General features: G+C 38.3%; 1 non-coding gene across 1 annotated transcript; it reads right to left on the reverse strand.

The window, feature by feature from the left end:
* Nucleotides 1-6,953: 6,953 nt before the first annotated feature.
* LOC113000842 (small nucleolar RNA R71) lies at nucleotides 6,954-7,060 on the reverse strand. Its single transcript, XR_003266163.1, has one exon. It is a non-coding gene; the product is annotated as a small nucleolar RNA R71 (small nucleolar RNA).
* Nucleotides 7,061-13,028: the final 5,968 nt, after the last annotated feature.

The following is a 13,028-nucleotide window of genomic DNA, read 5'->3' on the forward strand; positions in this document are numbered from 1 at the left end:
ATCATTAAATCCAATGGACATATTCTGGAGATAGCTTTAACCATAAAACAAGATTTATTTACAAAACCACTACAAAATAACCATAAATTGGGGAAACTATACAAGTTTTGGAAAATATTTTCTATACAAAAGTTAGTCGTATACGACGACTAACATTGTCTCACTAGCTTGTAATCAGCTTCCATATTAATTTTGTGCATACAATATGAGGGACCGATTCCTTTTAAATCAAAGATATGCCAACCAATAGCTGCTTAGCGACTTTTCAGAATCTGTACTAATTGATCCTCTTCTTTCTTCTGCAAGGAGCTGCTAATTATAGTAGGTTTGGTGTCATTGTCCTCCAAGAATACATACTTTAGATGTGTTGGAAGGGTCTTTAATTCTATTTTGGGCTTTTCTTTTGGCCTATTGTTTTCCAATTCTTCAAACATCACATGACCAATAGATTCATCGTTTGGATCTCCCATCTCTTCAATACAAGCTAGCATTCTTCCTCCATCTTCATTGACTAGACATTCATTTGGATAGTAGAATTATGACTATAGTTCCCCTTGATAATCTTAAAAAAAAAACTTTGGCACATTGAATCTCCTGCCTTTGTATTGCATTATGATTAGCTTTAGAACTAGCATGATATGTCATGAATTCTGCAAAGACAATGTCAAGATTAGGGGCTCTTTCCTTTTCATACTGATTATAGGGAGTTAACTCCTGTCTCCACCCAGAGTTATTTGTGGAGTACATATAACAATTATCCTGGTAATGCTCCCTTCGACAAAAATCACAAGTTATTGGTGGAACAGAAATAATAATCTCCATGATGTTGAATCAAAAGATTGAGCTTACTCTTCCAGATGAGCTAAACTACCTGCAGGAGATCTATGCATACAAAATACTGACAGCAATAGTGGTTATCCAACTCAAGAAGAAAACAAATATAGACAAAACAAGTATTCACAAATAATCAAAGAATAATAAATAGACACTTAAAGAACTAAACTAAACTTTCTAAATAGAAATAAGTTCCCCAACAACGGCGCCAAAAACTTGTTCGATGGCCGGCAAGTGCACCGGATCGCGCAAGTAGTATAAAACGGTAAGAACCAAGTATCGAACTCTCGGGGAACTTTTTTTACTTGGTAAAGTTGTGGTTTAGTAAATAAGCGTCTTGTTGTAAAAGGTTTGTGTGTAGTATGGACACATGTGTAAACTAGCTAATCAAAGGTAAATAAAAAAGGTGAGCAGTGGTGGGTGCAAAGGCAGATGGTCAACGTGTTGGTCTTCCTACTGGGCGACTGATGCTACTAAAGATGTTTTCTACCTAACAACATTCTAGTGTTCTATGTTCTCTCCTGGACTGCTAAACCCCGATGTCTCGTGCATGTTTAGTCTAATCCTAATCAAGCGTCATCCTCAAATCCCTCTTGTTGGACTAAACTTGACCAGAACTGCATTAAGAAATACATACCAACAACTAGGTTACCATACCTCGATCCCTCGTGAAAATACGATAAACTAGCCTCGTCCTATCAAGTTCTTATGATCAAACCATTTCCCAATGTTGAATGAACCTAACTAAGCATGCATCTACGTGATCAAGGCAAAAGCATTCTAAAATGAAGTAATGATAGCACAGAGAACACATGCAAAATCATTAGATAGATATAAGAGTATTTACATCAAGTACCTTATAGGAAGAACCAACTGAGGATTTAGCTCTCCATAGCTGGGAAGCTTCTCTTACAAAGATGAAAAAGAGAAAATGAAAGATTAGGAAGTACAAGTGGTGAGGATGTCTCCTTCACCTCTAGAAACCTCACAATCACTCAAACTCTCATCCAATACTCCACATGATAACTTCCTCTTCAATCTCTGTTGTCCCTCAGGATCTTCACACCAAAAGTTCTCTCCGCCATGCAGCCACTCAAATGAATGCTTCCAAGAACATAGAAAATTCCAAAAAGTGAGAACTCCTTTCCATTTATGATTTCAGGCTTTAAATAGTGTTGCTGATTTTTGCTCGTTCACTCAGCCACATTCTGGTTCGCTTAGCCAAATTAAGTCACATTTGGCTTAGCGCGCCCCTTCTTTGCTCAGCTTGGAGGTGCAAGTGGTGCGCTTAGCGAGTTTGACTCTCGCTTAGTGCACCTGTACAGGTCATCTTCTTCTAGGTTCTTCTATGCGCTCAGCCAATCATGTTGTGCCCAGCAGATCATGCGCTCAGCCAGAGGAGGATGGCTCAGCGAACTGCAAAAATCAAACTTCACCAAACTTGCTTATTTTACCTGAAATTGAAATGGAAAGGTTATTAAATACACAAAAGTGGGATACTAAGTACTTATTACCTAAATTTACAAAAAATACTTACAATACTACAAAATGAACTGTAAATGGGAGGAGTCGAATACAATTTACACAAGTTTTTTACACAAAAATTAGTCATATTAACTGACTAACACCCGTCCCAAGGGACGACAGCCTCTAATCGAGTGTGCAAATCATGACTTCAATATTATTTATTTTCCCTTTTCTGTGTTTATTATTTTTTCCTCTTTATGTTTTTAACTTTTTTGGGGTCGACAATGGTGTTGCCCTCGCTCCTAAAGATAAGTTGGTTTCCTCTTTGAGTTGGTTTTATTTTGGTTTTCTTGTTTATTAACCTTCAATCCCTTAAAGATAAGTTGTGGTACTAACGATCGGTTAAAACTTACTTTACAAAAGAAAAGCCATCACCGATGATAAGAGAAGGAGATGAAGATCCACAAAACAATAAAAAGGACCCCTAAGGGTCCATAGAGTGAATTCAAAACTTAAAAATAAAAACTAATCAAACGAAGATCCAAGAACGAGCGAAGAACGATGTAGAAATCGATTACAGTCGTGATTCGGTGACATTTTAGCTTCTTTTTATCTTCTTTCTTCTTTTTTTCTCTTCTTTCTTCTCAATTCTAGACCTCTAGACCTTAGGAACCTCAGGACCCCTTTCCTTCAGCCCCCTCACGCTTATTTATAGCGAAATAGGGGTAGAGGTTGCACAGCAACTCACCTAGGCGAGCTCAGCTCGCCCAAGCGAGCTACTTGCTTCCTCTTGAAGTAACCTAGCTCGCCCAGGCGAGCTGGTTTCTTTACTCTTAAGTTTCTAGTGGGCCCAGGGGCTGAAAAATGCCCCAAAAGTGACCCTTTTGCCCCTATTTTGGGTATTTTGCACATTTCCTTTCAAAACGTCAAAAAATATTACGGAATGCGCGGCAATTGGTGTTAAGCAGCTCAATTCAATTGGTAAGAATCCAAATGTTAGCAAATGAAGGTTCCCGAATGAAATTAGGGTATGACAGTCGTAAAGCGCATTCTTTCCTTATGATTACAATGATTACAGTTCTAATTTCAAGGAAAGAATGCAATGAGAAATGCAACCAAATGTGAAAAGAAAAATAAGCATGGATGTATGTGAACGATATATTGTTGAAGTATTGCAAGTTTTACACAGTACATTCAGTAGAACATAGGGTCGAATCAATTAAGATTTTCATTAAAGCAACATGTTTCATCATATCTTGTCAGAGTCAAAGCAAAACTGGAAATAAAACATGGACATCAACAGTCCTTAATTTTGTAAATTATTTAGCTCAATCATGTGTTGACAGTAGCCAAAAATGCTATGTAAAACTCGATCCATCTTTTAACTTTTGCAAGCTAGTTACTTCCATACTTGACCTTGACTTGATGAAAACCTTTTCTTAAAAGCATGTGCTTGGTTTGACCCCATAATCCAAGGAAAATAAATTTTAATTGTCGATACTTCGACAACATATCATAGAGATGAATGATTAGGGAATACTTATGCTATGCATGACAAATGTAATTATGAGATCGACATGAGACGCCCAAAGAACCATCATTTCCTAGTTAACAATGCATTAGGCACCATGTTCACATGATTTTCAATCATTTTTTAAGAGAAATAAGTGTATAATCCCAACATGGTTTGTTTATAGCTATCATCATGGTACCCAACACATGTAACTAAGAATGTGGTGTAAACTTTATTCTTCATTGTAACTTTCTTTTGTTTTTGTTTGTTTCTTTTTTGTTTTTTTTTGTTTTGTTTTTGCAGAGGAAAATGCAAGGATCATGCATGAATGAACATAACATGCGAACGATGAAAATAGAATGTATGCAGTATGGAAGCAAAGCTTCCAAGCTTATTTTGATGATGCCAAAAACTCAAGTCAAGAATCAAGATTCAAGCAAGATTCAAGAATCAAAGAGTCATTCAATCAAGAATCAAGATTCAAGTGAAGAATCAAGAAAAGACTCAAGATATGCAAGAGCCTCATGAAAAGCATCAAGATAAGTATAAAAATATTTTTACCAAAGTTTTTACTCTCTGGTAATTGATTACCATAAGGCAGTAATCGGTTACCAGAAGCCCAAACAGTTTTATAACTGTTATACAAAGTAGTAATCAATTACTGATGTGCTATTATTTTCTCCTATTTCTTAACCCTTTTTGCACCATTTTAAGTATTGATTAGTCTTAATTGTCAAATTAATTAGATAGTTTTATTATTTGGGCCCATTCTGCTAATTTGATGTTTTTAATCTAATTCCAGGAATTAATGAAGCATTGGGCTTGGGCTTGAATCCAGAATTGGGCTTGGACATGAAGAGGGCGAACTATTTTATTCTACAAAATTAGATCTTATCTTATCTTGATAAGATATTATTTAGATTTGATCTCATCTAGATATTATTTCATCTAGATCTTATCTTATCTAGATTTGATTTTATTTTATTTATGGGCTTGGATTTAAAATAGATTTGTAAGCTTTGGGGATGAAAAACTATATAACAACACCAAGGTTCTAGTTTAGGCTCTCTCTCTCTCTTCTCTTTTCTCCTTTTTTCGTTTTTACAATTCCAGTTCTGACTTTTCATTTTAGCAATAAAATTTCGTTCTTTAATCTATAATTTCTCTCTCTAGTGATTAATGGAAGACTAAGTCCCCAGCGTTGTTTTCTCTTGAGGATCAAGCACAGTTCTCTTTGAGGTTCTATTATTACTGTTAAATTCTGTTTAGTTTTTCCTCTTCACTAATTACTCTGAATTTGTTGCTATTAATTCATGCATGCTTAGTGCTTGATTAATTGTCTGTGCGCTTAATTTACGTTCATGCTTAATGATCGTTTATGAGTAGTTGGTGTATGTGTTGCTTAATCACATAATGAATGCCTTATGTTAAATTTCGCTTAGTAATTTAATTTAGGGTTGGATTAAGTGGTTAAACTGATAAAGGATAAATTCTCGCAACCTAGGATAAGAGACTTGCTTGTGAATCAAGGGGAAGCAACGCATTTTAATTTTGATATTTTCTAATTCAATTTTAATCGCTGTTTAATTTACAAAAGCAAACAACCCCGCCCCCCCCCCCCCCCAATTTGTTACTATTTCCTACTATCTATTATGAACATTTGGTTTATCATTGCTCGTTGGGAAACGACCTAGGATCACTTCCTAGTTACTACATTTTAATATTTATTTGATTCGGGTATGGCCTCAATCAAATTTGGTGCCGTTGCCGGGGAGCAGTGTCCAAAGGTTCATAATAGCTAGTGTCGTGTTAGTGTTTAATTTTTTAGTGTTGTGTTAGTATTGTTTAGTACTTTGTTATTTTGTTTATTGTGTGTTCTATTTTAGTTTTTCTGTTCAGCGCTTCCCCTATTTCAGGTTTGGTGTTTTGCTGTGAATAGTGTTTTGCGACGGATTTAGCGACCACTTTTACTGAATAGAACACTTGCTGGAAAACAGGGTAGTAGTGGAAATCCCTTAGCGACAAATTTTAGAGACCACCCTTGCTGAATTATTTAGGATTTTTTGTTTTGGTAGCTATAGTTGTTATTTTTGGCTGAATTTTTTTGTGGTCACTTCTTTTGATCCATATTTTGTGGGAAAAATAATTGGAGCCCTTAGTTTGGTCAAATTTGAAAGTTCCAAAAAAGTAGCAAATTTGATTTTTGTCAAAACTTCAAACAGCCATAACTTTTGCTCTGGTTATCAGAATCGCAATTATTATATATGTATTTGGGGTAGAAAAAAATTTCCCATGCCGTGGCAACCGTTGTAGGCCGGCTGAGGTCTGCTTCTTCCAAAAATTGCTATTCTGTCAAAAGTTTTTTATTTTCCAAGTATTATTCTCTTATTTTTCTTAACTTGTCATTTTTAGCTTCTATAGTTAGACTTTGAATTTCTGTTTGAAATTTTTTGTGCTATCTTCTCATCATTTTATAAGGTTGCTCACAAAATTTCAAGTCATTTGGATATCATTTGAAGGTAGTTGTAATTCAAACCTACATTGTTACTTGCATAAGAAGGCAACTAGTTGTGCATGCTGAATATAGTGTATGACTAGAGGCAATCCATCTGACTTACAACCCTTTGATCCTGAGATAGATAGGACATTTCATAGATTAGTTAGACATCATTTAGTAACTTTTGAGCATCTTGAGCATTCTGTTATTGGTGATTTTGAGCATTATTGTTTTGAACATTCTGATTTTGAACATTCTGAGAACATGGCACAACCTCCACCCCGTGAGAGGACTCTAAGGGAAATGACTGCATCTGATTTCACCTATGAAAGCTTGTGCATCCAATAGCTTGATGAGGATGTCCCTTATGTTCTTAAAACTAGACTGATCCATTTGCTTCCAAAGTTTCATGGCCTTGCAGGTGAAGACCCGCACAAACATCTGAAAGAATTCCATATTGTCTGCTCCACCATGAAACCCCCGGATGTCCAGGAGGATCACATATTTTTGAAGGCTTTTCCTCATTCTTTAGAGCGAGTGGCAAAGGACTTGCTTTATTACCTTGCTCCACGATCCATCACAAGCTGGGATGACCTCAAAAGAGTATTCTTAGAAAAAAAATTTCCTGCTTCCAGGACCACGACCATCAGAAAGGATATTTCAGGCATTAGAAAACTCAGTGGAGAGAACTTATATGAATACTGGGAGAGATTTAAGAAGCTATATGCCAGTTGCCCGCACCACCAGATTTCTGAGCAGCTTCTCCTCCAATATTTTTATGAAGGACTCAGTAACATGGAGAGAAGTATGATAGATGTTGCCAGTGGTGGAGCCCTTAGAGACATGACCCCTGCTGAAGCTAGAAATTTAATTGAGAAGATGGCTTCCAACTCCTAACAATTTAGTGCCAGAAATGATGCTATTGTCATTAGAGGAGTGCATGAAGTAGCCACGAATTCATCTTCATCAGGTGAGACTAAGAACCTTGAAGGTAAACTAGATGCCTTGGTTAACCTGGTAACCCAACTGGCCATGAATAAAAAATCTGCACCTGTCACCAGACTCTGTGGTTTATGCTCCTCTGTCGACCACCACATAGACCTTTGCCCTTTTGTGCAATGTAACATCCTGGAAATTTCTACCCGGAATTTTTGGAAACGATGTATTTTGAATGATTATATATTTATAAGTATTATTCAGTGCATATGCATATATGTTCTTGGTAGAAGTAGGAATAGTGGGGGCAAGATACGCGGGTTAGGCTAATTAAGGAAGAGAAATCCATAACTGGGAGGTTATGGGTTAATTCTTAATTAATTAGCTTAAAAATCATCGTTTTACGTGCGACTTAAAATTTAACGAAACCAACCTCTGAACCACGCTCGGGGTTTTATTCTGAGCGTTTTGATATATATATTGCTTACTTTCGAAAACTGGCCCCGACGGACGCAGAGAAACGCGAGGAGCTGGAATCAAAGAAACAGCACGCAAACCGAGGAAGGATTTTAGCGTTTCAAAGGTCAGATTTTTCTCACTTTTTGTGGCTGAGTATGGGTCACAATCAAAAGAGAAAGTGGGCCCTTTTTGCTCCACTCAAATGGAGACATGTGGCATTGCTTAAATAAAATAATAGAAAAAGAGAAAACCCTTTTATTTAAAACCAAAAAGCTATATTCTCTCTCCTCACTCAGCCAAGAGAAAAATTCAGAAGCTCTCTCTCTCTCTCACGCAGCCTTCTTCTTCTTTTCTCTCATCCACCATTGTTGCCCAACAAAGCTTCAACCTTTGGCCATCATTTCTGCCCCAAAACGCGAAAGGAGGGCATTTTCGAAGTCGTGAAGCGCGTCTCTACGTGTGGGACTTCGAAATTTCAGGTTTGGGTGGACTTCTTTCTCTCTTGATTTTCGTTGGTATGGGGTTTTGGGAGATATGATGGGTAGTTTTGCTAGTTTTCTGCTTCATGATAGTTATTTGTGAAGACACTTGTTGAAAGCATGTTGAACTTGCCATGTTTGGATGAGTTGAACATACCCATTCTGTTTTAGGGTTTTTATGATGATGTTTGTGATGCTTATGCGCTGAAATTGCTTATGGAAAACTGATAAAGATGAAGGGTAGAGTTAACCTAGGGTTAGAAGGTGAGAATATGGTGTTATGAGTGGAAAAAGAGTGAATTTTTGAGAGCTGGAAGGCCAAGTCTAGAATTCGTAGTATTTAGAGGTTAGAGAGAGTTAATCCTAGCTTGAAATTCCATTTAGGACTTATGAGAAAGGTTAGGCTGTGCTAGAGAGAAAAACAAATGACCAAAGTGAACCAAGAGCCATTTCTAGGGCAAAATTAGGTGTTGAGGAGTCAAATTTTGATTTGGTGGAATTTTAGGTGTAAATCCAGTTTGAGCAAGTTTAGATTGATGTTATGGACTTGTGTGAGGTGAGAGTTTGCTTCAAATTTGTCTCATTCTCAATTTCACTTCTCAAGCCTAGAAAATCCATTAACTTGAGGGGTTTTGGACACCTAGATTTTGTGTTGCTGTGGTTTGAAGCTTGGCTTTGGTTTAGACATGATTGATACATGATTTGGGACTTGTAGGATTTGATTTGGGCAAGATTGGGTGAGGGGAAGTGTGGTTTTCGAAATCTGCACTTTGTGCAGATTTTTGCTGTGAAATTGTGCAGCAGAATTTTGCACAAGTGCAGAAAAATGCTTGTGTGTGATTGACTGTGGAAAGAGTAGTATAGAATGAGTTCTGGATGTTTACTAGTAGATCCCAACGGTCACAATGTAGGCTTAAGTACTAGAGACTTCCAGTAAAATTTTCGAGTCGATCCAACGGTTAACGAATTGGAACGAAGGAATTATTACTGGGGTCTTTAAGTGAGAAAAGCTGTGATTTTGGTTGGTGTTTTGGGCAGAGTTTTCTGCCTTTGCCCTGTTTTGCTTGGCTATGATAATTTGTGTTGTCTGAATGTTGTATTACTTGGATGTTGGGAAAGCTTGGGAGGATTGATGGGGACCCGGTGTTGAGAGGAACGAGGATATGGGCTACGTGGGAGTACGTGAGCTCAGTTGGAGGTGGGCAACAGGGGATGGTGGGTTTATGCGCGCTTTGTGGATGTGGAAAACTTGTTGTGCACCATCGCCCGACCGCCACCTAGTACCACATGTGATGGGTACCCCATAATCCTACAAGCTTGAGATGAGGAAGTGTAGAAGGGTGAAACTTTCTGCTTTTATTCGTTGACCACAGAGTGGTACCTGGAGATATGTCGCGGGGGTCAGGAGACCTTGGGGACGTCAGGTGGGGTGCTATTGCCCAAAACCAAGCTTGACCAATCTCGACCCAACCCGGGCATAGTCAGTCAATGAGAACCTGTGATGTACCTAAACAGGCGAGCTCCTGGCAGTCAACAGATAAAAGGAATAAAGACCACAAAGCAAGGAGGCTTGTGGTGGCTGGCCAGCTATGAACTTGATTGATGTGTGAGAGATGGCCTCTGGTAATCGATTACCAAGGGTGGGTAATCGATTACAAGGCTTAAAAATGAAGACAGGAGACTAAGATGGTCTCTGGTAATCGATTACCACGGGGTGTAATCGATTACCAGGCTTGAAAACGAGGTCAGGAAGCCAAGGGAGCTTCAGGTAATCGATTACCAGGGGATGTAATCGATTACCAGGCTTAAAAAGGGAACTGGGAGATGGTGGAGGCCTCTGGTAATCGATTACCAGTCTGTGTAATCGATTACACAGAGGAATGGGTCACTTGTAATCGATTACCAGGTATGTGTAATCGATTACACAGTGCATTTTTGTAGATTTCATGTCTTGAGGCTATGTAATTCGAGTTTAGCCTCTGGTAATCGATTACCAAGTCTGTGTAATCGATTACCAGAGATGAAAAGCCTTAAGATACCCCTTTTAATTGCATGTAGTGGTTATGAGACGCATTGTGTTGCGGCATAGTTAGATTCTTGTGAAAGAGTCTACCCCTTTCTTTTCTTCCTTGTAGATCGTGATGGCGGCACAGCTAATCCATGATCGAGTGGAGATGGAGTGCCTAGAGGGAGCTTGGGAGACCCTCGAAGGCAACACGAGGTGCCGATTTCGGGGCACCATTCGATTCACGACTACTTCGTTGGTGCATCCAGATGAACCTGCACGGATGCTTCAGCGCACGGTGGAGTGGATACTACCCACGCCTACACCATATCGTCTAGTGGAGCCCGTCCAAGTGATCGAGGTAACGTCATCCGAGGAAGACCCTGAGGAGGATCTGGAGGAGCTACCTCCTGAGCCTGCTGTGGATGCCCTTGACTTTCTAGAGGGTGATGAGGATCCACTTCTTGAGGTGGATTCTCCCGAGGAAGTCATGTCGGCATCTGAGGCAGACTCTACGGAGGATAGTGGCCCAGGGGAGATGGCGATCAGCGGAGGCTCTTCATCCTAGTGGACAACTTTTTGGATTAGTTTTGTATACTTTTGAGGGTGGGTGTATCTAGGACTGACTGTTAGGTTTACTCTTTTGTTTTTGTATGGGTAGACCTGATGTATAGGAATTTGATGATTGTATACAGGTGGCGGAAGCCACCACTGTGGACACCTTTGCTCTGGATGACACTATGTATTTTGTAAAACTCCCATATTTTGGACAGCTTTAAATGATGAATGCATTTATGATCGATCTTGTTATTTGAAAAGAAAGCATTAGCAACTTAATTTGTAAAAGAGTTTATCGACCGTATTTTATTCTTTTATTTTCACGTGACGACCTAAAGTAATGGCTGGTACATTCTTCCTTTTGAAACAACAAAATAGTTTAGAGATTATGAGCGGTAAGAAAGAAATGACTCCGAATAGAGTTGTGAACTGGCCATTCAGGACTCTATAGTGAGGATTTTCCTTCTAAACCTAGTTATGGTGAAAAGAGAAAGAAGTGAAAAAGAAAAAGAAGAAGAAAAAAAATTTTACCATGGTTTTTGTTATTTAAATTATTACTATTAAACCAGTCATTAATTTAGGGACGCCACATGCAACAATCTGAAGCAATTGAACAGCCTGAAGCTTATGCTACAAATATCTACAACAGACCTCCTCAAGCTCAGCAGCAAAATCAACAACAATAGAACAATTATGACCTCTCCAGCAACAGGTACAATCCTGGGTGGAGGAATCATCCCAACCTTAGATGGTCGAATCCTTCACAACAGCAGCAACAACAACAACCTTATTTTCAGAATGCTGCTGGCCTAAGCAGACCATACGTTCGTCCACCAATCCAGCAGCAACAACAGCAACAGCCCCAGAAATAGAAAACAGTTGAGGCTCCTCCGCAACCTTCCCTTGAAGAACTTGTGATGCAAATGACTATGCAAAACATGCAGTTTCAACAAGAGACTAGAGCCTCCATTCAGAGCTTAACAAATCAGATGGAACAATTGGCTACATAGTTAAATCAACAACAGTCCTAGAATTCTGACAGATTACCTTCTCAATCTGTCCAGAATCCCAAAAATGTGAGTGCCATTACATTGAGATCGGGAAAGCAATGTCAAGGACCTCAACCAGCAAATGAACCTGCCCAACCTGACTCTACTCCAAAAAAAGATGATGCCAAAAATGAAAATGTAAAAAGTAAGTTACCTAACAATTTCTATGCAGGTGACTCTAAAGAGTAGCATCATATCCCTCTTCCATTCCCTCCAAGAGCAATTTCTAACAAAAAAATGGAAGATACAGAGAAAGAGATCTTGGAAACATTTAGAAAAGTAGAAGTAAACATACCTCTGCTGGATGCAATAAAGCAAATTCCAAGATATGCTAAATTCTTGAAGGAGCTGTGCACTAATAAGCGGAAGCTTAAAGGAAGTGAAAGAATTAGTATGGGTAGAAATGTCTCCGCATTGATTGGTAAATTTGTTCCCCAAATCCCTGAAAAATGTAAAGATCCAGGTACATTCAGCATACCTTGTATTACAAGGAACAATAAGTTTGACAATGTCATGCTAGATTTAGGAGCTTTTGTTAGTGTTATGCCTCTGTCTATTTTTAATTCTCTATCTCTTGGTCCCTTGCAGTCAACTGATGTGGTAATTCATTTAGCTAATAGAAGTGTTGTCTATCTTGCTGGTTTCATAGAGGATGTCTTAGTTAGAGTTGGTGAACTGATTTTCCCTATTGATTTTTATATTTTGAATATGGAGGAGGGATTTTCTAAAGGATCAGTTCCCATCATTCTAGGCAAACCTTTTATGAAAACTGCTAGAACTAAGATAGATGTATATGAAGGTACACTATCTATGGAGTTTGGTGATATAACTGTTCATTTTAATATTCTTTATGCTATGAAACACCCATCTGAAGATCTTTCTGTATTTCGTGTTGAAATAATTGACCATATTGTTGATTAATACATGACTGATCTTCATTCTAATCTGCATGCCTATCACTCTTCATGCATTGAATCTGAATTTGTACTTGATTATATGTCTGAATTTGATGCTGAGAGTGAATCTGATTTTGATATTGATTACATGTCTGATGTTTTACCTCTTGAGATTGATTTTATAAAGTCAGATAGAACTAACCATGTTTCAGGAAGTACACATACTTCTGACTTTCTTTATGAGGTACAGGCTGAGAAACCATCTCTTTCTACCACTATCCAACCGGCCACACCAAAATTGAAGCCTCTACCATCAAATTTAAAATATGCTTACT

The sequence above is a fragment of the Glycine max genome, chromosome 20, assembly GCF_000004515.6.
Source record: "Glycine max cultivar Williams 82 chromosome 20, Glycine_max_v4.0, whole genome shotgun sequence".
Taxonomy (NCBI): domain Eukaryota; kingdom Viridiplantae; phylum Streptophyta; class Magnoliopsida; order Fabales; family Fabaceae; genus Glycine; species Glycine max.